Source organism: Gambusia affinis, linkage group LG09 (assembly GCF_019740435.1).
Source record: "Gambusia affinis linkage group LG09, SWU_Gaff_1.0, whole genome shotgun sequence".
NCBI lineage: Eukaryota > Metazoa > Chordata > Actinopteri > Cyprinodontiformes > Poeciliidae > Gambusia > Gambusia affinis.
Window position 1 is genome coordinate 16,268,417 of NC_057876.1, and position 26,880 is coordinate 16,295,296.

Sequence of the window (26,880 nt, forward strand, 5' to 3'; positions counted from 1 at the left end):
TTCTAAATTAAAAAAAACAAGTACATGTATATTTAAAGAATACTCATGGTGAACAGAGCTATTCTAACATGAAGAAAAAAAAATGTAGATCTACAAGCAAGAATTAAACACATTCACATAAATGTTTAAAATAGTTAATTTGTATCTGGTATATAAAAAAAACCCAGGCTGTTGTTTTGGGTAGTGACATAACTACATAGTAGAGAGCAGACCACCCCTAATGGAGTCGTCAATACCGTGCTGAAGTCAATCTTGTGCGTAATAACTTCCCAGATGAATTCTACAAACACTTGTGGGGCATTCGAGCACTACTCTATCAAACTGAATTGAAAAACAGCTAAATATCCAGGCTTTAAGCAAACACAAACATGACCTCTTGTCTTCTGAAGCCTAACAAGAGGTAAATGTCATGGATTTACTTCCCCATTCTCAGTCATAATGGAGCTATAAACATCACCAGCAAAGATCTGGACCTCGTAGCACAAGAAAAGTCCCCACATCTATAATCTATCAGGATCTGCACAGTTGAAAAAGCAGACACACATCAATTTAATTAACATTTAACAATGCAGCAGACAACCACCTCACATCAATAAAAAGCCATTGCCATGACTTTCTGGAAAGGTCCCTTTCTCTACAACAACAACAAAACCCGTACATATTAGGAATTGGTCACATAGTATTACTTTGTGTAATTAAGGTGAAGGATAAATGCTGCTTAAGTATGCATGGAGCCTTCTTTTAAACACATCAGTTTGTATATCAGCCAGTGAAAGGAACAAAGAAGATATAAACTACAGCACAAATGGTTCAACTTCTCTATGCACCTGTTGCTGTTGAATGGCTCCACAGATCACCCTAACCTCCGTTTGTCGCTTTCTCCGAATGTATACTATAATGGTTTTCTCCCACTCTGCAGAACTGCCCTCCAGTGGAAATAGTGCCAAACAGCCATAACAACCTAATAAACACAACAAAAACATGAGGAGAGAGATGCTTGAGAACATTGGAATCAGGCAGAAAAGGGCACATAAACAACCCTTTTTAACAGAAGACTTTTCTTTAGGTGTGACTCAAATCCAGTTAGCATGGACTGTCATTGTGTCTGTTCATGCTTTGCCGTTAGTATTCCAGCACATGTGGAGGCATATTTTGTGACAAAATATCAGTTGCCACCGCAACACCTTTTCACCAAATCCTCACATTTGACAAAGCTAAGCGCTAAAGATATTTGGCACGTAATTTTAAAAGAGCGAAGTAGACACATGAGTTTGTAATTAAAAATTGTATTAGAAGATGGGAAATGATAAACATTCTTATAGCGTGCATCTAATATTTATGATAAACTAAAGTTTTGGTTGCAATATTCAGTCTACACAGTCTTTACAAAAACTCATTTTAAGAAGTAAAGAAATCTGAAACCATTAATAACGCCACGGATTATTAAAGAAATTACATTTTTTTTTTTTTACTTTCATTTTTACCTATTCTGTCTCATAGTATGATCACCATTTCTGTCTACATGCTAACGTCTTTTTCTGCAGTGTGATAATTTACTTGGGTTTTTATAAATTGCGTTATGTGTATCATTTGCTTCCATATCTTTCATCATTTCTTTTAAATTCCTTTTGGTAAACATTTTGACTGCCTATGTGACCCTCGTTATTTTTGCTTGCAATATTTTTTCCAAAAATATTTTTATAAATTGGAATCTTATTTTCCCAGTATTCTGTTGTCATTTACTCGGCACACCAAGCGTCTTTCCCTTCATTTCTCTTTGAGTCTCTGTTGTTTTCTTTATCGCTTTGTATTCAGACACGGTTTCTTTTGTTTTGTTTTTTTCTCTTTTGTGTTTCTTATCAGCAGAATCATTCTTTGTTGAACTTTACTTTGGATTCAGCATGCCTAGGCGCTGCAGCAGCCATTAGTTTAGTTTTCTTCTACCTTCCTTTGTTCTACCTTAGTAATGTAGCTTTCCATTTGTCACTTTTGTTCATTCAACCTACCTGTGAATGTGCTTCTTCTTTGGGGTCCACCTCTTTGAACTAACATACAATCAGCATCCGTCTCGTTTTTTTTTCTCTGACTGAGTAGGTTTTTTTCAGTTCTCTTCTATCATCTATCTTCATGTGTTCTCATTAGATGTAGTACAAACGCTTTTCTTTTTCTTGTCTGTAGTAAATAATCTCAAACTCCTATCACATAATCTTTAGTGCTTTGCTACAATTCTAACTGTAACATTACCGTTTCCACAAAATCATTATAACAGTATGTTTAAGATTAAAATTGTGTGTGCTGAGAGCTCATCAATGTATGCACTCTAACTTATTGTGCATCTTGCGAAGCAAATTTCTCAATAGTCTTAAAGATGGGGTATTCTGATAGATCATAAAGTAACTTGGAGAGAAGCAGAGCAGAAATAACCTGAACTTTCCACTTACACCAAACAAAAGACTATTTCCACCAAAATGGGATATTTACTCACTCATTTGATTATTTAATAATTATGTGCAAAAATTCCTGCTATGCACCTGTCTTTCAGACAGCATCGGATATTTATATTTTAATCTGCTTAATATATTAATTTCATAGGGTCAAATATATGCACTTAACATGTTATGGACTATAGCACTCGTAACAATTTCTAATTTGCAATTATTATCCCTAAAAGGAATGAGCATTGCCCGTCTAAAAGTAGGTGGTGAGTATTAATAGTTTACTGTAACTGAGAAATAGATGAAAATGGTTATTTTAATTGTTACGTGAAAATACCAATCAATATCAAGGATGTTGGTCGTAAGACATCCATAAAATGGAGAATAAAAACACATTTATAAAGATGCATCTTTGGTCCTGGGGTTTCCTTTTTGTAAGACATTGTATTGACAAGAGTATACTGAATCTAATTCTACATTCCAGAGTTGATTTTCAACTACTGGTATAGGTTTATCTCTGCTATTTTCATCAAATGAGGTGAGAAATGAGAAAAATGTAGGAGAAAATTGGTCAGAGGGCCAGTTATCTGGAGCCTATGAAAACAAAATGAGGCTCTGCTACAGCACACCAATACTTTGCCTTGTCACAAGGGTCTCAAGAAAGTGACTGAAATTTTATTTTTGGAGTCACTAACTTTTGACTTGTCAAATTCTTGCAACCTGTCATCGCTTCAAATGTGTCTCTGGGCCTCCACTGCTACCTTAAAACTCTGACTCAAGTCCTGTATAATTTCCCCATCTTCCCAGCTCCCTCTGTGCTAAATTGCATTGGAAGATGGATTTTTTGGCATCTAAGGCTGTCAGGTCTCAGCCATGGAAGACTTTATGCACTAGTACACTCGCAATGAAAGAGAATTCTGTGAGGATGGAAGGTTACAGTGGAGAGTCAACCACTACTGCTCCAGCAAATCTTTAGACATTTTTTTGTGGCTTTGGTGGTGCGTATTTAACAATAATGTCAGTGCTTCAGATCTCCTTTTTGGTCCCCTTTAATTTTTTCATTCTTATTTTCTCTGTCTCTCTAAATCTATTTCTCTCACATGGCCTTGATCTTACTGCCTGCCAGCTTTCATAATGATAATAGGATCTGGTCCAGCAGCAATAAGAAGACTGCCTTCATTCTAGATTGAACAAAAATCTTCATTTTCATTACAGTTATTACAGTATGCATATGCATGAATTGACGAACATATTCTACATTATAACATGGCCTGGGTGAATATACTATTTGTGGGCTGAGGGCTGTTCATTAATTTTCGATAACAGGACCCCCTCAAACAAAAACCAAGCTATCACCATGAATGGATATTATGCCTGCGTGCTTCTGGGGAAAAATGTTTCTAGTAGGATGAATTGAGGAATATCCACATTAAGAAGTGGAGATTTTATTTTCATACCCTTCCCATGACTCCTCCCCCAACATTCCTCCATTGAGATATTTGTGGAAACAGGACTCATCACATCCCCATACAGAAATCTGGGGGGATAAACCTTCTGTGGTAAAAGCATCTGTTCACATTTAAAAAAAGACAGAGTGAATCTTAAGGAAAGCCCAGCTAAGCAACGGGTTGTCACAGCAATTAAGCTGCCTCTTAAGTGCTCACAGTTACCTGACAACACTAACATACTCATGTTTGTTGGAAAAATCCTTCTGTTTATGCTAACGAGGTAAAGGGAGAACCATGTAATATATGAGAGGTCACATCGTTGTGTCAGATCTTACTGAAAAGGTCCCTGTGATCCATCTGTTTAGTAATAATCACTAATTAAATGAACCAAATATAATGCGTCATTAATGTTTTGAATACTGTACTGTGGGCTAACAACTTTAAAAAAATATATAGGAATGGTGTGAAATATTTAAACCTTATAACGACAAACCTTGTTCCTTTAGACTCTGATCATGGAGACACTCTTTGGATTACTGATAATTTGATATTCAAGCAAAAAAATTATATGGCTGATATTTAATTGATAGATGATAGATGAATGACTGAACAGACGTGGACCAGTCCTTCATACACATCAAGGCACTAGTCCAGGATCCTCTTTGTGAGAGACTGACTGAGTACACACTTATTAGGCCAATAGCTACATTAGTGGCTTTGTTTAGAAGAGCACTACAGCTAAACAGAGAAATGTTGAGCCAGTAGGATTTTCTTTGGGACAGAAAAAAAAACATAGCAAAGCTAGTAATTAGCAAACCCATTAGCTACTTCAAAAACTGCGCTCAGAAGCACTTCTTAAAAAGAGACATGATAAAGCACATACACACTGGATCAAGCATAGCTTCTGTGAAGTAAAAAAAAAAAAAAAGGAACAGTACATGTAGTTAATGTCCAACCATAACAAATGTAGAGAAAATAGCTACATTTCACCAACTCAGGCATGAAAAATGATCAACTAAGACTCTCCTTCTGCTGTTATGATGTCCTACTCTCAACTTTTCTTAAAGTTCTGCCAGTCATTCGATCTGATCCGATTCAAATAGTAAGCTCATCTCTTCTGTGTGTTTTCCCCAGGCTTTACAAACAGCTGCTGTCAAACTACTAACATGAAAGAACAATCTGGACTTGTCACTTCTGCAGAGTTACAGACCGATCTGTGGCATTCCATTCACCAGCAAAACTATTGAAAAACCTGTTAGTTTCTTAACAATGACCACCAACTTCTTTGACATCTTTCAGTCCGGTTTCTGTGCTCACCACAGTACTGAGACGTCCCTTGCCAAAGTGTTCAGTGACATCAACATAAATACAGACTGTGGAAGAACCACAGAGTTTGATCTGTTGGAACTGAGTGCCGGTCACTGACACAGCTGAGCACTGTTGACCATAACATACTATTAATGCGACCGGAGTAGTCGCTCGAACTCGTTGGTTCAGTATTATCTGGGTTGAATATTACCTAAAGAACACTGTTTTCTTTGTGTCAGATCAATAGATCAATAGATATTAACTTCTCATTCTGAACTTAGTCTACTCTGCATCCCTACAATCAGAACCAAACATGGAAACCATTGTTAAGTTTTATGCTCCACTCATCTGGAACAAACTTGCAGAAAACTGCAAAACTTACTTTACACTGAGTTACTTTAAATCAAAGCTAAAAAACCCCTGTTTATAGTTTACAGCCTATGATTAATTATCAAAGGAAAATCGATCTATATATTTAATGTAAATTTGCTTGATGAGTTTGATGGCACTTGAGGAAATGTAATATTTGCTGCTTGTTTTATAATTGGTTACTGTGTTATGCTGTCGTCTATCTCAAATAATAGCCTCAGTCATTTTTTTTTTTTTGCCAAAAGGGATTTTTTGCCTTAATCGTATTTTGGGAATAAAATGACGTAGGCCATTGTTTTAAGAAGGAAACAATGTTTTTATTGTGTAAAGCCCTTTCTGAACCTAGGGCCTGGTTTTAGGTTCAGAATGTGAAGCTTGTAGCTTCACATTTTAGCTACAAGCTGAAATGTGTGATACATATTGACTTGACTACTATATGAGGAGAAATACTCAATAATACTCAACACAGTTTGTGTGACCAATAAACAAAAATGCAAAATGAAACTTTTGGGACTAAATATAAAGAGGATTTTGAATTAATTTGAATTGAATTAAAGAAAAAAAAATATTGCTTTCTTTAACATGAAAACATCATAGATATCACTTTAATTTTCTGGTATTGACTAAATCCAAGGACAGGGAAGATGTACCATTCAGCCCAGCTACTTTTATCTTCCCTTGTGTAATGTAAATGCAATTAGACAGACTCTTCATGTAATGACCAGCTTTAGACATATTCAGGTGAATAGGTGATGGGTGCACAGTTACACATACACACAGGACAAAATCCAGCCTTGCTGTATACTGTTCCCTCCTTACACCTAAACGCCCTTGTTCCCCTTTCCAGTAAGAACTCCCCAAGCTCTAACACACACAGTAACAATGACTGATGAGTAACAAAGCCTTCTGGAAAATGTCACTTTCTGTTCCACTCAGGCGTTTCAAAGTGTGCGTGTGTGTGGTGACGGGAAAATGAATGAATCTCGTATAAGTTAAGAAAAATAATAAATTTTTGTCTCACAGACATAAAATATACAATTTTCTATATATGTAAAAGCCAACCAAGAAGAAAATATTTCCCATTCAGGTTATCGACTGTGTGAACAGGATTCCTGATGATTTGATTTCAGCACTACTTCTCATATTTTGATTAAATATTTTTGGCTAAGAGTTTTTGTTTCCCATAGTTTTGCATGATATTGTAAGTTATTCTTTACTGTCATGGCTAAACTCTAAACTTTGACGGGTTCTCAATAAATTGATGAGTCTCCAGAATGACTCCAGTGAAAGTTATTTTGCTAATGAGTTTAAGGATATTTAGACAAAGAAATTCTGATGTTCATGAAGAGAGAGAACCAAATCGGTGCAGCCGAGTGCCCTTGGTGAAAAGTATAGTTTCGTTCAATTATACCACACTGTTTTACTTTTGATTTAACCATTCTTCAATCTTTTCTTTGAGTTTTGTCTATTTAATATTATAAAATAACATAAAATTATTATTATCTTTATTCAAAAATATCAGATTTTTTTTTTTTATGTAAAAGTTAAATGAAATAAACTCCATTACACAGACAAATAAATCCCATTAGTGGTAATTTTTTTAAATGGAAAGTCTTAAAGGTAAACTGTCATATTTAAGGGTGACTCTTTCTTCTTACCTCTTGTTCTGTCATATAGTTTGTATATATTTATTGAACAAATTTAATTAATCAAAAGCCTATCAAGCAGGTGTGTTTGGTCAGATTAGATCAATGCCTGCATCTCTTCACTTAAAACCAGCAACAACAAAAAAAATGCATATTAATTTATTTCATAGTCAGCACCTTTTGTTTTCTAAGTTCATATTATTAAGTCTTTCAAATAACTTCTTTTTTCTTTTTGAAATTTATAAAGTTTCAACACAAGAACAATTGGAGGAGCTCTTAACTGCCTTGGTTTTATTATCAGCCTTGTTCTGGGAGGCTGGTCCCGCAATCAAGAGTGTCTTGGTGAGTACTGTGGGGTCAGCCATTTCACTGTGCCCTTGTAGGAAAATGAAAAACACAAATTAATCAGAAAGGACATTATTAGTCTGTATGGGAGGTAGATGTGTTGGTTTGGTGTACCTTTTGTTCTTACCCAAATAAAAGTATAATCGTCCCTTTGTTTTTAATTTCTGCCTTGCAATGGCCTTTCAAGCTTAATGGTAAGGAATGCTAAAGTGAAAATACATCAAGTTGAAAATGTTAAAACTTGTCTTATTTTTTGCCATATCCTTCCTCTGAAAATTCTTTAAGTCTCTGATTAAGTTTATAAAATATGAAAGATGAAATAAGGGTATAAATTGTTAAATGGACAAAGATCAATAGTGATTTCAGATGAAATTGAATGAAAATGACATTACTTTTTGTAAAGTGGTTGACTGATAAAAAGGGTAATCACTAAGGATAACTGTATTCTATCAATACAATGTTTTAATGCAGTTTTTGAAAACTGTCTTCAAAAGAAATAATAGAAAACAAATAAAATGTGCCTTCAAGGAGTGGTATGTCTCTAAATCCAATCGTCTGAGTTTGACATCCAGATGCGTCTCGCAGTGTATTTGTGTCTCTGGGTTTCAGAAACAAATGTTCCCAGATGAGCGAAGCACCTGACTGGACATCTGTGCTGCCGCATTTATAATTTGTAATTCTGAGGTCGTCTTTCCAAAACCAATTTCCAATCCAATCCAATTTATTTGTAAAGCACATTGAAAAAACACTTAATGGTTGACCAAAGTGCTGCACATTAATGGAAAAAGTAAAATCAGACACAAAACAATGCTAGACAACACAATAACTCAGGCTGTGTTGAACACCAGTTAAAATATGACTCCTCAAAAAAGATTTAAAAGGAAACAGTGAAGTTAACCCCTTCCATGTCGAAGGGCCACAACAGCAAGCATCAGCCTTGACTTCACAACAACCAAGAGCAGCTGGTAACCTGACCTGAGAGTACTGGTAAAGGTAGCCAAAGAGAAAAGGTGGAGCAAATTTAAACAATGCAAATAACCAACTTCTCTGCTAGTTTGCACATAACTTTACCATTTAGTCTGGCTTATGCTTTTATTTTTGAGGTGAACAAATTTTTTTCTTTTCTCTTTTTTTGGTAAGGTGGAACATTGCATAGTTTCGGGGCACTTAGTGTTTATTTGAGTTCCTCTTGTATTTCTAATAATGCTTTATTCCGTTATCTCTGTCCAAATCAACTCTACTGTGGACTACCTAACCATCTAACATAGAACTGAGTGAATCTAAATAAAAAAGTGAACAGTAGCTATAGTTTGACTTGTAAGCAAGTTAAAGTAAGACCAAAGCAAAGGAATTGCAATAGATCGGACGTTTCTGAAACACTCAGACTACACTGTCTGACATCAACAATTTTCAACAACAAAAAGTTGTTTAAATCTCCTGTCTTCCCAAATCTGACGTGTGAATACGGATACCTGACCAAGTTGTCAGTTATGTGTGAGTGGACTTCAAAGTGCTCACAATTTTTATTTTATTAAAAGAAAACTGGAAATAAATGGCTCTTTAGGCGACAAGCATTTTACCTCGTTACTACAGTTATGTACTGTGTGGTCCAGGCTTACTAAGAACAGTGAAGCTTGACTGTATTCAATCTGCCTGTGAGCCTTCAAATCAAGAGACTCCCCAGCAGACCTATTGGTAGTCTTACAGGGCCACCAGAGTGATTTCAAACGCATCTCCACAGCAGTTATCTTAAATCAGTGAAGCAAAAAGGAAGAAAGAGAGAGAGGGAGAGAGGAAGAAACTGGGAAAGGGAAAGAGGTTGAGAGAGAAAGAGAGAGGTTTTAATTCTGCATCTTCTCTTCTTGACCTCAAAGAATGAGAGTTTCAGTTCTTTAGTTGAAATATTTTAGTGTACTGATCCATTTCTCCCCAGCAATTAGTTATTTAGGGAATATGTTGTCATTGATTAAAATAAGAAATGTGTGAATCTGGCAGAATTGCACAGTTAGGTCAGGTAAAAACTCTGAAAGATGACTTCCATTTTCTGTAAGAAGCAAAACTGAACTTTTGAGTTGACAGCAGCTTTAATCATTCAAGTACTCAAGGCATTACTTTATGTGTCCTGAATGATGCACTTCTCTTCCCGTACAACTACCTGCGAGAGCCACCTATCAAATTTATATGCCAGGCAGCTCAGCTGTGCTCATTCAGAATTTATTCATATTATAGTTCATATGAATGTGTTAGATGGACAATATTTGCTTGGCCTGTGGCCTTGCCTGCTGCAATGTTCTGTGCTCAGTGGAGAGGGCACCAGGAGCAGGTGATATTTGCCTAATAGCATGCCCACGGCACACAATGAGCACTAACCCAAGCTAACAAGATTATGCAGGAATTTTGTTTTGCTGCAAAAGCTACCTTACCTTTTATTGAGGAAATTTCCTAGCCCGCTGTTTCAGACCATTGTAAGAAAACATTTTTGAAAGACTGACATTCTATTCAGGAAAAAATAAAAAAAGGTAATTGGAGAAAAAACATTGAAGAATTATTAAGATTTTCTCTGGAATTCTGCGTCATTTATCAAGGGACTGAGAGTTTAGTGTGTGTGGGTTCCTCTGCGTCCTTGAATTAGAAATCATTCCTACTGCAGTCTGCAGACTTTTACTTGAAGGTTTTTGTCACGTTCGAGAAAAGTCTCACTGGGATTAGGTTTGAGTATTTTTTTTTTTTGTCTCTCTCTTTCACTCTCTGATCTGTATTTTAGAAATATTTACATGCTACACCTTTATATTATTAAATACTTTTATCCATTCCCTTATTTGCTTAATCATCGCACGGTAGTAGGGTTTAAATTTTTCCTTGATGCATGAATAATGATAAATAATTTCCTGTAGGATTTTTATTGGGGAAATTTTATAAGTAGCTCTTGACTATAAATCCTTTTAAAAGCAGCAGCTCGAGTCATCAAGATGTCACTTAAGTCACAAAAATAGAAGAACATTTCATCCGTATGGTCACATGGTTTTCACCTAAGGGAGTGTAAAAGATGCAGCTCCATTTCAGAGAAATATAAAAGAGCATAAAAAATCAAAGGTTTTGATGAATACTGTGTCCACTTCAAATGGGTAAAGAATTGTTCTTTATTCTGTCTGAGAACAGCCGAGAAAGGGGCTCTGGGAGGTTGTCGTGGTGATCGGCAACATTGAAGCCTTTCCAAGTTAAGTCATGTTTTTTGTGTTTTTTTGTTTTTTTTTGCCAATTCTCTCATCTCTTGATCTCAGACATGCAAATTATTAATCCACATTATCAAAGTTAGGTGGAAAACATGAGCTAAAAAGCAAGGGATTTGATCTGTCATGCTTGAACGAGTGAGCAGGCAAGGCAGCCTCTGAAACAGACGGAAGGAATACAAACTAGATGCTTATGTTTTGGACATGATGGCCAACAAGAAATGGGTGTTAGTGCGCGTGTCGACAAGGCACACACTGCCTCGACCTAATGAAAATTGGCTGAGCATAGAGAAACAGTGACAAATTAAATGGACCCTCATGTTGAAAAGACAGAGCAGGCATTTTCCAGATAGAATTAAACCGATTGCACTTAATCCTTTACTGTCACATAAACTACATGTCTTGTTTGAAAACTCCAACTCCTCATGTGGCATGGTAACAATTAGGATGTTTGAAGGAATTACAGCCTACGAATTTACTGAAAGGAAGTAGTGACCCTGCATTTTGTTTATGGAAATTGAACTTGGTCAAGCAGAGAAGCCTTTGAATTTTTATCCAACCCTGAATCAATGGCACTAAAACTTTAGCAAAGTCACCTTGGGGGTAAAGTTCAATTTCTTAATCTTTTTTTTTAATTATTTTATTTGTATTTTTTTGGTGTTTTTGCATAATTTTAATGAGCTAGAATTTATTAGAAAGGTTTTTTAATTTTATTTATCAAAAAATAAATCTAGGAGGTCGTTTGAAGGCCTTGAGTCCTCGACCATTCCTGGACCCGGCGATATTTGCCGCAAATCTTCCCCCCTCTTCTTCCCCCTTTCCCGTCAGCCTACTTTTATATAAGGGACACTAGAGCCCACAAAAGACCCCCTGGAGGGGAGGAAAAAATAAATAAATAAATAAATCTAGACTATTCAACTATAGACAACAATTCATCCATCCACTCAACAAAAAGAACATGTTTTTTGACAGCCTCCAAAATAATTGTCTTAATAATAGTGAAGTCCATCAAATGGTCTTTAAGTTCTGAAGTAATACTATGTTTCTAGTGAAACAAGCAAGAAAACTACAACACATGGCAGGACTGTATCATTGGTTGACCCAGTTAAGTTACAACACACTCCTGACTCCACTCTGCTGTTCTCTGGAGTGACCTAGAGAAAGAAAATCTGCGCAGTAGTTTAAAAAGACAACAGAATTTATTGATGCATGTCTCCCTCCACTACAGGATCACAAAAATATCAAATATGATCCAAGAAGGATGTCATACATTATGTCAATGCATATTTATCAATCATTGTAAAAAGAACCTGAACATGTGTGTCATGTAACATGTTTTTATTGATTGCTATATAAATAGTGGCTCAGCAGTTAAGAGAATGGAATATGATTTTCAAAACGGAAGTGTATTTTTGTTTTACAGCATGAGTCACCAAAGTTACATAGAAAAAGGCCTTAATCTAAAGATGATACTGACGACAGCTTTTAGCTTAATCAAACCACATAAGCACTATAGAAATGGATTGGGAATTATATCCCAGGTAATAAAATATTGATATGTGTTGCTCGATCTGTGAAACATTAATCCAGCAAAGTGCTGATGACAATCATGCCCATCTCATTCCGACACTGTTAGTATCTTGTAGGTTGGATAAACACTACAAGTGTTACAGGGTTCACTATCCATAAACAGGAAGAATGACTGACCTTCAAACAGACTGAGCACATAAAAGAATTAGATGAAATGAATAATTGGTAATCGAGCAGACCCAAGATTTAGATAAACATTTTAGCTACAGCCACACCGTTTTCTATGAAACCAGTGATTCTCTTGTAATGAGTGCTGAGATGAAGAGTGGAATGAAGAATGTGCTCTATTGAATCAGGTCGGGGTGATAGGGAGATGAAAGTTCAGTGCCCTACAAACAGTCCTCCAAATGGTCAATTTTCAGGGAGTTTTTGTCCAAATGATGCTTAGTAGGCTGGTTTAGCTGGAGGTCAAGCTATGCTTCACAAGTTGTCGAATGCATAGGAAGGCAGAGCTGGAGTGTTTACTTAACAAAAACACAAGGCAGATAGGCAGCATTTATGGGAGATAAATGCAAAGAACAACAAAAATACCCTGCTGTGTTAAATCTGTGATTAGAAGAGATTCTTCTTTGGAAAAAGCATTATTTAACTGTGTGTAAATAAATGAAGTAGGAAAAAAATAGAATAAGAGAGAATTATACAGCATGATACCAAACTGCTTGTTTCACCATAATTTTTTTTAAGGTCAACAGTGGGTGCTGCTCATGTCTCCCCTTTGCTCATTTTGTACTCTTATGGTTTTGTTATTTTCCAAATCAAATTACACAACATGGGCATGGAATGGTTTCCTAAGATTATAAACTCTTGGGACGATCTAAAAAAGCTCTGCAATGAAGAAGGGGTACAGATTTTTAGAGAGGCGATTTGAAGTTTAGTCAGATCATATTCTTATTTGCATGAAAGTTACTGTCAATCCGACAATGTAACAAGTTGGACATTGTTTACACACCTCTTTGTTTTCATGGGTAATAAAGACAGAAATTCAAATTAATAATTTCACATACATTTTCTTACCATAAAGAAAAGGGATAAAGGTCAAATTTCATCATCTGTAAATAAACTGATTACATGTCAATTCACATTTAAAAAAAAAAAAAAATCCACACAACTGAGAGTCTGAAAATTACTCTTAACTATAAAACAAACTGAAACAGTCTGGTTTATGTAGGAATCCAATCAAGTTTAGCTGACTCCACTTACACTAATTGTTAACATTAAAACATAATTAAAAAGTGACGATCAAGCAGAGACATAAACAAACCTTGCCTTGCTTATTCCAAAAACAACAAAAATAATAATTTAATCCCTTAAGTATAACAGTGCCTATATGACTGCTTCAGTTCATTACTAATGAGCTCAGTAAAAACACACTTGAGCTGCTTATATTTCATGCAATATATATGAAGAACACCACCTAATAGCAAGATAAAGCTGAAAATAAAAGGTTAAAAAAAGAAGAACTTGTCAGAATTCACAAAAAGGTAAAATATTCTACTTTGTATGAGAATGTGTAAATTATCCTTAGTGACATCAAGGGCAAGACCTTCTATATTTCCTTGCAGAATGAAAAGGTCTACCAGAAATACAAAATAGAGATTGTTTTATTCCTGTTGGATATGATTTTGACCATGAATAAATATTAATCAGCATTAGAGAGCCACTGTTATGCTAAATTGTAACATGGGCTTTAGAGAGGCATTGACTTTGTGGAAAACCTTTCCTACTTGACACAAGGCTTACTGAATGATGAGAAAAATCATGGCCTGGGGTAAAAACAGAGTGATAAATGGGCATAAAGCCAGAGCTCTCATCACCTCTGAAAACTGCTGTAGTTTACCCATATTTTGGTTGGACCTGTTCCGATCCACCACAGTTACACAAGAGAGGCCGGTTCTGTCACTATGCAGATTTAAAGGCATTTGTCTTCGCTTCTCTGGTGCTTGAGAGCTGTTTAGGAATGCAATATGTCTTTGCTTAGATTGCACTATTTAAGTCAATTTCAATATTCATCTACAGGAGTATGAAGTTCTGTTACTGTGAGTTTGACTTTAAGATATAAAATAATAAAATTTCACTTGATGTCATAAAAAAACAAAATTTAGAATGACTGCTTGAGTCGTCTACTTACTCTACTATCAGTTCAGTTTTTATTGATTTCATGGCTTTGCAAGATGAAACGGATGGGAAATTTATATTACAATCCAGGTCCAGTTGTTGGTTTCTTGGGTTTCCCTGGAAATTTGTTTGAAAATGAGAGGTCAAGACATTGTGGGACAATATTTAGTATTGATGAAGCTACTTAAAGTAAAAATGTTTTTAGACCCGAGTAAAAAGAAAACAGTTTCTACATATTTCAGGTTTTCTGAGAGTTTGTTCAATAGATGAGGCATAAATGCTGCCTTACATTGCTTATTTCTGGTCTCAGGGACAATAAATAATTAGGTCTCTAAAAACCAAAGGAGTCTACAAAATGGAAGCCCTTTCGTACACCTGACTTATACTTGTACATTATTCCTACAGTTCAAATGTCCCTATAAGTAATAATAAAAAAGTTTGTTTCTATGCCATAAACAATTGTCTAAGTTGCTGAGCTCATAACTATTCCATACCAGCAATTCACTAAAATATATCCGTGTAAGCTTTTTTTCAGCATAGAACCACGTTTCTGCCTGATTTCTTCATTATATTTGATTATCATGCAGATAATTAGGCTTTAGTGAGATTATCCTTCAACTGAAGCATCGTCTTCAAAGCGAACCGCAACAAAAGAGATAATGCTTCATATACGGCAGTAATCTAATCTCACTGATTTAAATCTACCTGCAGTGAAAATTATTATTTTTCATGTGTGAAAAATCTAAGAAATCAGTGTTAGGCCCCAGTTTGCCTGAAGTTTAATTGGAAACTTTGGTTGATAGCTATTCTTGTCAAGATTTTTCTTTTTTGTGTGGATTTATCAAGGTTTTCTTTTTTCTACAACATTGAACTCATCTGATGTTACTAAACTTTGTTCGCATTATTCTAAATTTAATTTCAGTAGACGTTTTTATTCTTATAATATCACAGACAGATTCAAAGACAATTAACATTACTTGTTGGTATCCTTTACCTGTTAGAGTTACAGCTGTTTTCTGTCTATAAAGGAAAACTTGCAGTTCAGTTGCGTATGCGGTGTCTCGGAAAAAAGGCAAACCTTTGAGTTTTTTAAATGTTTTGTCATGTTTGTCATACAACACAAAGTATTTTATACTTTTGATGTAGAAGGAAAATGATAGCCTGGTGAAAACCAGCTTCATAGAAAGGGTCTGAACTCTTGGCTACTAAAAAACAATTGCGTCCTGGAGGCCTGAACTCTGTCTAAGTTTCAAACTTTATGCAATCGCTAAAATTTGCTTGTGATGTATGTAATGTGCCAGTTTGATGCTATGAAGCTTACCATAAATGGCCTGCGCTTGAAGCAACCATCCTCCACTGTGTTAATTCAATATTTGGAAGTGTGGCCAACACTTCCTGCGCTGCCATTGCTAAAAGTACTAGTAGACTGCTATTCTAAAACAGTACAGAAGAGTGATGTCATCTTTCACAACTTGTCTTTATGTTCACTCATTGGCCCAGTAGAAAATCCACCAGAGGAATCCAAGACAGTGGCAGAAAGCCCAGACTGCACTCTAAGAGAGATTTGAATACAGTGGAATTACATGGGAAGGCAATGGCCAAGCTAGGAAAATGATACAGTTTGAATTTTTTTTATTTTTATTTTACTCTTCCCAGTCTTTTGTAGAACCATGTTGTATTGAAGTTACAGATATATGCATATGGAGTAAACTTCTACCAACTTTTCCAGGTACAGTGAAATTTCTGCTCATTCTTTTATGGTGAAGCTCTATCAGTTAAGATAGAGAGCATCTGTGATGAGCAGTTTTAGTGTCCTGTCACAGATTCTCTCTGATGTTTAGTACTGGACCTTGACTTTTCCATTAAAATACAGGGATATTCCTTTTATTTCATGTATCCAGTGCATACTGTCTATGTCCTCTACTGAGGCTGTGCACTAATAACACTGGTCAACAGTTTTCAGGACATGTTTTTTTTCTACAAAATGTTTTGATCATTTCATTTCAACTTGCACCCATGTAATGTGACAAAATCTGCAAAGGTTGAGTGTTGATAAACAATCCAGCCTTTATTTGCAAAGCATGTGCCATACCTGTAATCTCCAATATGACATAAATTCAAAATCAAACAAGAAGCAGTAAAAATTAAATAGCTAAAGGCAAGTCTTTGTACATTGACTTTTTTCTCCATTATCTTTCTATGAGAAGTGTTGGCGAGACCCGTGTTATACGTTTCTACAAATCACCTCAAACGACCCAATTGGCACATTCACAAGTAAAATTGTGACAGCTTAATGAATGATTTGTCAAAAGAATAAAACACATCCCTGTCCGGGGATGTGCTTCTTCCCTCTTTAATATATTGGTTATTTTCTGAACTTTCAAGGGTGTTGTTCCCTTTTGTGCCCCTGTTAATTTCTGATTCAGCCAATGAAAATTCAATTATGATTCATCTCCGCTTTCACAGTATCACAAAGCACTTGTCAGATACTTTCAAGCTCCCATGCCAAGATTTAAGCCTTGTAAAAGGTCAAGTGTCTGGATCAGTGTCTGTGTCAGAATATCTATTGACCTGCTAGAAGAAAACTAACAGAAAGATTGATTATTCCTTATATCATCTCAAGAATAAGCTTGAGAGTTTCATTATAACTAGATGTTCATTTTACCCTCCGTCTGCTTCTTTTAGTCCTAATTTCCCTTTTTGATTTGAAGCTTTCTTTTGAAATGCTTGTCCATTTTGACACACTGGTGGCATTTGGGATATGACTTTCCGAAAGGTCATTGTCAGCTGCCATACGACAGCCCTATAAGTTGCTATAGGGCAACGTATTGGTGGGAAACTGTCCTATAATCAGTTAGTATAAGATTCTGGGTTCTTTCCTGTTATGTAGGGTTGGCCTCTTTGGTTGACCCTATTCTGGTTTCTTCTGTATTTATGGTGAGGAACAGGAATTACATTTCTCATGAACAAAAGTATTTAAAACACAAGTTTTAATCTAGTAATTTTAAGTGTAAAAAAAGGAAACTTAATACTGTCCTCAAATTACAATGTTACAATTGTCCTCAAGTGAAGAAGAAAAGTATAACTTCCAAGCCATGAGTTTCATTTGTCCTTTTTTTTAAATTTATTTTTTGGCATACAAGTAAAACTTTGAGCTTTGTTATCAAGATGAGACAAACTGTCTCTTGCCAATAAATTGGCAAATTTATTTAAAGTGGACATTTTATTCTTCCTTGAATGAAGTATGATATGTCTATGATCTATAACAGACATGCTTATTATATTTTTCGCACAAAATTATTCTGAGATAATAAAATTGTACCTGGCCAGTTCTGCCTATTTTGAGCTGCTTTCAACACAGATCTAACTGAAGTCTGAAGTCTTATTTTTGCGACATTAGTACAGCTTGAGTCAAAGTCTCAAAATCAAGGTGCCATTTCTTTTCATTATCATGAAACATATATATTGCATATTTCATTGACTGAAATATACAATATATACCTATTTCTAAAAAATTAAGGTAAGCCCTGTTCTTATAACAAAGACTTTGATGTATGTTCCATTCAGTTTTTCAGAGTGTGTAGTGACACTGGCATTGCTGCCATTTTAGGACTGCACAAATTCTATAGATAAAGAGCATGTCATTGTCAATCATGCTGATACATCAAGACAAATGTCAACAGTTTTTACCATGAGATCTGCCACATCTCAGTGAGACCTCAGTATAACAAACTGCTTTAATGCTTATTAATTTGTAACAAACAGCTGCTACTGCTTTTAGTTTCAACTCATTGTGTTGTGCTGCCAACTGTTTTTCTCAAAGAAATAAAATTTTCACTCTTCCTTACTTTCTTTTTTTAACCTCACTTCCCTTTTTAAGGAAAATATGTGATTCTTCCTCCCTCCAGCTACTCTGGACCCCGAGGTCCAATTCTTCAATTTAACTCATTCATGAGTTCACACTTTTGAGAACTTGGATCCTAATTATGTATTTATTACAAAAAAAGCAAATACAGCTCATATTGAATTATTTACTGGTACTTTACTGGAAGGTGAACAAAAGTTTTTATTTATTGTTTAAAGAAAACTTTTTATGTAATCTATGGAAAAGAGCTGTAAGAACATTCTCCCCCAAGGCGAAAGCTGAATGACTGCTGAGTGTCTGTGTGTGCATGCAAGGGCACCACAGACCGAGTTCAGTTGTTTGCCCATATGTGGATTCAGTTTTGACATCTTTGTGAGGACAGACATTGTTAAAGTAGACCTGTAGGTCCGCTCACTTTAAACTTGGCTATGCTGGCTTCAGTCATTTTATACATAAGAAAAATAACTGAAGGCTTACCAGATTATATAATGATGTTTTAAATAAGTAGATGGTTGATATATGTTTCAGCTAATAATAATAATAATCAATTTTACTTATAATGCCCTTTATATATCAAATTAAAGTCTCAAAGGGGACATTCACACGCTGATGTGCTAACGTGGTTTCTTGTTTTAATAGCACTGATAGTCAACGATGTCAAACTACTAAATTTAGAGCAGCACACTGCAGTCACTTTAGTTTCTGACAAACAAGAGTGGCTGATTTTTTTTAGGGAAAACATCTGCGCATCTAAATATCTGATTTTGTTTGTGTTTGGCTATATACAATTTAATGCCTACCAATAGTTTTGTTTTCCAACTGCAAATAAGCTCAAGATGAAGAATTGTATCATACAACACCAAGTGGATAAAGTGACAATACAGTTCCGCTCAGATCTCCGGTCATGGCACGACAGGCTTTTTTGAATTGATGTTTAATTAGAAAAATTAACTGCACCGCATTGAAGAACCAATATTCTTACTAACACAGATTGGCAAGATAGCCCTTCCTAAGTTAGTGCTAGCGAATGCTAACTACCACATGATCCATAGCCAAAAAAGAAAATAAAAACTGCCTTTCAATCAACGTTGAATTCTTTCCACTTACTTTTAGTCCTCTGCATTTCAACCGTCATTTCAGTTTCTCCACACTGTGCTTCTGTATCAAAGAATATTAAAATATAGCTCTCAAGATATTACCGTCCAGTGTTCAATGTTGCACACTCTCCAGATGTAGCCATTTTGTTGGTGATTTGTTTATTCGAGCATCCAGGCAACAGTGATGTTATTTGCGATCAGTGACATATCAACAGTATTTACTGTTAACACGCAAAATATCTCCCAAAATTAGTTATTTGTTAATGAACAGTTAATAAAAACTCCGCACAATGATGTTCACCCACTTAGCTTTAATTTTAGGTGTGATGTTTTTAGGGTGATGTGAGAAGCTACTATGACTCCAAACATGCTGTGTGCAACGACAACCAAAGAGTTAAATTTTTGTCGCATCTGGCAAGGTTCTTTCTCCCAATATCCCCACTGGCTTGTCCAAATGTTCTGAAAGAAATGTTACTTTTTGATTAGCTTCTTGTGCAATGAGTGTTCATAAACATACTTTACAGGCTGGTGCTTTACTTCCTGTAGTCATTAAAAAAATTCAGCTAATTAAATGTCTTTCTAAAGCTCTCTGCAAGCGGTCCATGACTCTTAGAGAACATTTCAGCTTTTCTTTTTACTTTCACGCACAAAGTAGCAAAATCCTAAAAAATCAAACTTGAAAAAAATTAAACTAAGAAGGACTTGTGATAGGATTTTTCTATTAGTGTAGTTTGTTATTTAAATGAAGGAGGCAAGTGTAATATTTGAGTAAAAGCATGTTTTGAATCCAAATAATTCTCACAGAACGCAAGACAATATTCTAGATACATACAGCTAAGATGGTGATTCTACTGAATACCAGGAGCTAAGAGATCTTCGAAATGCAAGTTTGATGTTTTGAACTTGTTGACAAAACAAAACACCCTCTCCAACCTATAAAATCTTTAATAGTTTTATATATATAAGAGGCACGTTTATGCAACATAAATGTACTCTTTTTCAAAGAGTAAATATCCACTCATTTGTGTAGATGAAAGGGGATTGTGGAGAAATCTCCAATGGCTCCCTGCACAGCAATAAAGCACTGGCCTGAATGTGCAGGAAGCCATGCCACCATGAATCTGGTCCAAGCAGCTCTATTCAAATGTCTCATACCAGTCTCCCTGTAGAAACGGCTGAAATGAGCCTGTTAGTCTTTGAATGAGTCTGAGAGGAAAACGGGACATGTCAACCAGGGAGAGATCAACAGCAAAACAAGAGGAGCATTCGTTTCCGCCTCAGGGAATCGTACTGGCTAGTATCCTCAGCTCTCCCATATACTGATTTGACAGTCAATCACAATGCTCCAAAACAATGTTACGTATCATGGATGAAAGGAAACTTCACAAAGTTTTATGTCAAATTTATCTCTTAGAGTATAACTTTCGGATTACTTTCTCATCCTCCTTGTTGCCAAAATTGTTTCTGTTTTTATTCTCTTGGAGGAGAAGCAGCACAGGCGGATTTTTGCAGCACTGCAATTAATTATTATTAGAAGCAAAATCGCAGCAAAAAGGTGTCATTGAAAACAAAGTCAAAATCTTAACAGTTCACTTGCTCCATCTGTGTTTTCTGAAAATATACCACATTGTGCATAAACGCACACCACAGACTGAAAATAATAGCTATTTCAAATTCAAGTAGAAAGAATGTAATTGTTGTACAAATCCAGTTCGTTGGAAACGTCTCAAAATATATTCTGGTGATTCTTCGCCTGCCAGCATGACTGCACACTAACTACCAGCTTAACAGCAGCTCTAAGCTGACATGAATGAAGGTCTGTTTTTACCTTTGATGTCACCTGGTGAACAACCAAATCTCATGAAAGAAATTTTCCCGTGTGAAGAATTGATTTTTACCAAAGCACAAAAAAAAAAAAAAACATTATTAAAATGAATTCTTACTCCTTGCATTGCTTATGGAACAAATTTTTATTTACGATTTGAGACGAAAGCTGAATGCAGTCCAACTCTGAGCAGTGGAGGTGAGAGTGAATTTGTGTGAAGTAAAGAGACGCCTTTCTCTTCCCAGGGGATCAACAACATTCACAGTTACCGTGGTGACCAATGAGAAACTGCTCTCCTCTTGCCACATAAACCTTATTTACTATTGCAGCTGTTCAATTTTGCAACACCCACCCCACCTTTTCTCTTATTTGGTTCTCTTGCCTGAAGAACTGTACATTGCTGCCTGTCTGTACCCGAAAGATGGATGCATCTGAAATGGTGCAGCAGCAAGGCTGTGCATTCTTAGAAATCTGCCCTTGGGATACAGAAGACTCAAACAAGGCCTTTAAAACTGATAATTACAATTCTATAGGTCAGCCTGCTTTATTAAAGCACTGATTTGAAACTTGTCATTAAAAGATTTTTTTTTTCTGCAGGCCGTTGGGTTTTCGTTCTTTTTCTGCAAAAGCTTTGCAAAACAATCTGGAAAAATTCAATTATCCGAAGCTTGACTTAGACAAAATGAAAATTCTACACGAACACAAATTCTGAGAAGCTGCAACATTCAAAGCATTTATGTTGTGCATCCAAATCTCATTATAGGACTGGACATTTGCTAGTGTAGGGAAGGCACAAACAGCCAAAAGCAGGATCACATTTAGCAAATTCGACCTTTTAGATAATTCAGTAGGAGTACTTTAGAGATAGAAATGTAATGGTTTCAGGTTTTTGTTTTTTTTTTTAAAAAAAAAAAAGGTTTTGTGAAAACAAATGAATGACTGAAAATGAAAATGAATTGGATGGCAGAAGTTTCCATAGACTATTGAAGGCATTGTCAGAATAACACAGGAAGAATGACCTCAGTAAAAAATGACTGTTTAATTTGTACAGTGCAGCACAGTCAGGTCCTGTAAGGTCTTCTCTGCAGGTCTAAACACCATCAGAATCTGAAACATATTTTTACAACCTAAAGAATGCCATTTGTTCAATTAAATGTTATTAATTTACTTCCAGTAGTCTATTAGTAGCTTCCCCTACATATTGTGGATTATTTTCATTCAATCTGATTTGACTCTACATTTCAAAAACAATTGTTTGATGATTAAATTAATATCTATGCTCAGGTAAAGGTGGGGAATAAGGAACATGATACCAAATTGTGCCAAAATGCAGCCCAAATGTAAATTCAAACTGGAAGAATCTCTTTACCTCCAAACATCTCATCATGCACCTCTATTGGTTTTCTCCTCATCTCCTCCAATCACAAGGGATCCCTCCATTCATAAGGTCCTACATCCTATCTACACCTGCTCCTCGGCTGAGCTTCAACCCACCTCCACTTCTCCAACTTCAGCTATATACTGAACAAGTGTTCAGTATCCCCTCAGTGCTTAGGCATCCTCTCCACCATCAGTGTCCCGGCCAGGGGGAGAAAACGTCTCTAAACCTCATCCTCAGTGGTTCATCCTCTCTGACGGGGGATGAGAAGAAAAAAAAAAAAACTGGTCAAATAAACTTTCTAATAGCTACTTTCTCTCCATGTGAATCTTTCCAGGTTGAAATGGCCAATTTGGACATTTTCACCTGGACATGTATCAACGTAGCACTCTCCAAAACTTGAATGCTTCATGTGGTGCAGTAGTTTTGGTTCCTTTAATTTCAGTACAGTACTTGCGGTGTAGTTTGCCAGAGGTTTTGAATTACAACTGTAAACCTTCAAAGGCATATTTACGTCACAAAGTGCATTTTTCATTGAAATTATTATTTTTTTTCCCGCTGGAGAGCAAGTAGTAAGTATAGTTTATTCATAAAGCGCTTTCCTCAGACATAACCACAAAGTACTGTACAACAAAAATCAATGTTAACTTATACAAAGACTAAACACAAGTATGGGAAGCACAATGAAATAATGACATAAAAGCTTGGGAAAGTTTTCAGCTGGTTTTGAAAATGCTTTATGTAATGTTTATTTACACCCACACAGTAACACCAATGTTGATTTTTGGACCTCTGAGGTATTCTGTGGAGTGTTACCTTTGCCTTGATAGGCTATTCAAATAAACCTTGTAGTTGGTGAAATATGTTTCATTCATGTTGGACATGTAATTATTTTAGCAGATCTCTTCAAAAGAGGCTTGGGGTTTAAGTGCAAGTAGTTAAGGAAGCTCTCATGAGTTCATTTACAATATCTTAGTAAATTAGACACACATATTTATCTATTTGTACACACCTCATGTGCTTCCTTCAATTATATCATTCAAAAATTAAATTAATTTAGTTGAGATATCAGGAAGAGAATTTTGGTCTTCACCAACTCTATTCAATCCTATTCCATATGGGCAAATTTCAAAAAACCTGAAGATGACACATTCTTTTTATCTAATCATAATACCCTATTTTAAATGTCAGAAAAATATCGAGACATACTATTCAGAAAGGAGAAAAGTTAAGTTTCTCAGAGATCAATGTGCTTTGGTGCAAAATGTGTGTATCAACCCAAAAAGAAAAGCAAAAGACCTTGAGAAAATGTTGAATTAAGATTGAAAGACAGTGCCTGTATCCTCAATGAAATTGGTATTTTGCTTACATGGGCTAGGTGGCTACTCAGTGAGACAGAAGCTATTACTGGCCAAAAGGAGCATGTAAATAGCTACATTACACTTGGGAATGCACAGAGAGACAAAAACTTTTCTTTTTGGGGGCATATCTGATCAAATAAAACAAAATGTAAGCTCATAAAACTTTCAGAAACAAATGGGAAAGCTTGCAAACCCAAGAACACCGTCCCAACTGTGAATTATGAGGGTGGCAACACAAGGTTGTCAGCTTAGCTTGCTGCAGGAAGGACTGGTGCACTTCACCAAATCAACTGTAACTTGAGGAAAGAATATGATGCAGAAACATTGAAACAAGATCTATAGAAACCACCATTTAAGTTAAAACTAATAATAGGAACAACTGTTTATTTGAGAGTACCGACTCTCTAGGATGAGCACATTAAAGTAATCCACTCACAAGAATGTGCTCACATGATCAAATGGTTTGATTGTACAGAAAAATGCGTCTTCCAGCACAATCCTCGTATTGGACGACAGAATGTGATCCGTTCATGCTGTGACAGCGCCACTCCAGCACAGTGTGTCGCTCTCTTTGTTTCACCAACTAACTGCTAATGTTGTGTCAAGTCACATAAAAAAAACTTATGCACCCACTCTATTGTACATCAAATGAAGCACTATATTGCTTTGCAATGGGCCTACTAGTTTTAGGGACTGGACAATGCAAATGTATTAATTTGTGTAGCAAGTGACTCACGTACTGTGCTGTGGCGCTGTGTCACAGCATAAATTGATCACGTCCTGATTCACGTCAAACTGTCGTTCACACAGCAGGAAATGGTTTGTTCCTGCTTTAGAACAAGAATCACAGCGCTAATAACGATGCCGCCCAAATCAATGTGAATGACTCGAATCCTGATGCACAGCACACTGTGCCGTTCATGCAGCGCAGACGATTTACGGCCTGATTTGCAGTACAGCTAATATGCTGGAGTGGCGCTGTGTCTCTCACTGGGTGAATCGTTATCATGTATTTATTAGCTAGAGTACGCAGAAGTGAAATGATTTCCTTCATCTTGTTCACTCACATCATTTGTTCATTTGAACAGATTGTTCAACACAACACAACATAAATTAATGTTTGGGTAGAAATTAGTCTTCCGAATACAGTCAAGGAAATGTTTGTATCTAATCTTCCACTCTTGAAGAACATTTTAAAAAGTACCCAAGAAATTCTGTTTTTATTATTATTATTATTGGTTGTGGTGCTCTCCTCTTAGTATGACTGCTCATTAATGTTATACTCTCCCCTTTTCGTTGAGTTGATAAAATATTTTTTTGACTAATAAAAATACAAATGTTGCACATCAGCTTGCCATAATAATAATAACCTTGATCTTTTTCAAAAGTAACAAAAACGTTTTGAGAGAGACTTCTTGTTCCCCCTTTCACTCCCCGTTGTCTAGTCCTAAAAACAGCTGGGATTCTGTTTGTCTGTCTGGGATTCTCTGTCCCCAGAGAATAAACTGCATGTCAGTTCTGGAACCAGCTTTTATGAATAGGAATCAGACTTTTTAAATTCTTGTAGTTCATCATGCATTCAAGGAGCCAAGTCTCCTAGATATCATTCTTTTAAGATAATTATTTTTTTTAAGTCAGCAGTCCAACAGCCTTTTTGTAACTGATAACTCATGGTGTTTACAGCATTTAAGGCAAAATCAAGGAGAAAGAAAAAAAAAAAAAAAAAAAAGAAACTTACTTGCCTTTATTTTTCATATACACACTCTCACCGGAGAGTAGCTTATGAGGCTAAACTAATAAAGGCAGCATAGTGGCAACTGCAGGGGCTGCTGCTCTGCGCCTAGTTGCCCCCTCAGCCCCTGGCGTGCTTCTCACCTTTCTGTTTTGTTCGCGAGCATATCATGGAGGGATTATAACACACTCTTAAGCCAACCCCTTGTACTGTCAGCTTCATTCCTCCAGTATTAGTACTATGACCTCGGAGAACAGACGAAATGGGTAAGTGTTGTGTTAATGGGTCATATATTTATAGCACAGATCCTAAAAAAAAATGTGGTAGTATGAGGGAACGTGTAACTTTATCCATATTTTCCTTTTCATTTGTGTTTAGACTTGTATCTCACAATGAATATATTTATTTACACTAACAAAATTAGTTAGACGGACAGACAGACATAGATAGATCCAGATCTAACTCTTCATGGGAGAGTAACTGATCAGTGATTATTATTTTGTTGCTGTGAAGAATCGTGGTCATTAAAAAAGGCTTTAGCTTTTTGACTCAAGTACAGTTTGCCTTACAGGTTGAGACATCATTCCATAGACAGCAAAAAAGAGAAGCCCGAGTCTAAGAATCTCAAGGTTTTCCCCCCGAATACAAGAAAACTGTTTTGTTTCTGCAACAAGAAACATCATTGCTCATATGCAAATCAACATTATTAAGAGTCTATAAAGTTTAAAGCAGCAATGATAAAAAGTGGATATCAATCAACACCAATTATTTTTGTTTTTGCAGCATATGCAGACAGATTGTGCCCTCAGCACTGCTTGCTGTCTACTAATGACCTCGCTTACAACTAAGATGAACAGCAAAGATGAGTTCAAAGAGCTGTAAAAAATAAATAAAAAAAATGCGGTGCTACTCATCATATCTTTTCTTATCAAAAGCCAGTGTGGACAATGGTACTTTTGACTGTAATTTTCATTGGTAATGAATTCTAAAGATAAATAGCTCCGAAAGGTAGAGGTCTTTTCATTGGTATTTGATATTGTTTCTCATTAAAGGGCCAGAAAATATGAATTTAAAAGGCAACCTCCGGTAACAATTACTGGCAACAAGTGAAAATGGAATAAATGAAGTAAAAACAT

At 35.9% G+C, this 26,880-nt stretch overlaps 1 protein-coding gene across 2 annotated transcripts in view; it reads right to left on the reverse strand.

Annotated features, from left to right (window-relative positions):
- Window positions 1–26,880, reverse strand: part of pcdh11 (protocadherin 11) — a 370,226-nt gene that overhangs the window by 265,690 nt on the left and 77,656 nt on the right. For both annotated transcript variants that reach the window (XM_044126903.1, XM_044126907.1), the window contains exon 3: window positions 22,768–22,904. The gene's annotated coding sequence lies outside the window, so the exon portion shown is untranslated. The remainder of the gene's footprint in view (window positions 1–22,767; window positions 22,905–26,880) is intronic.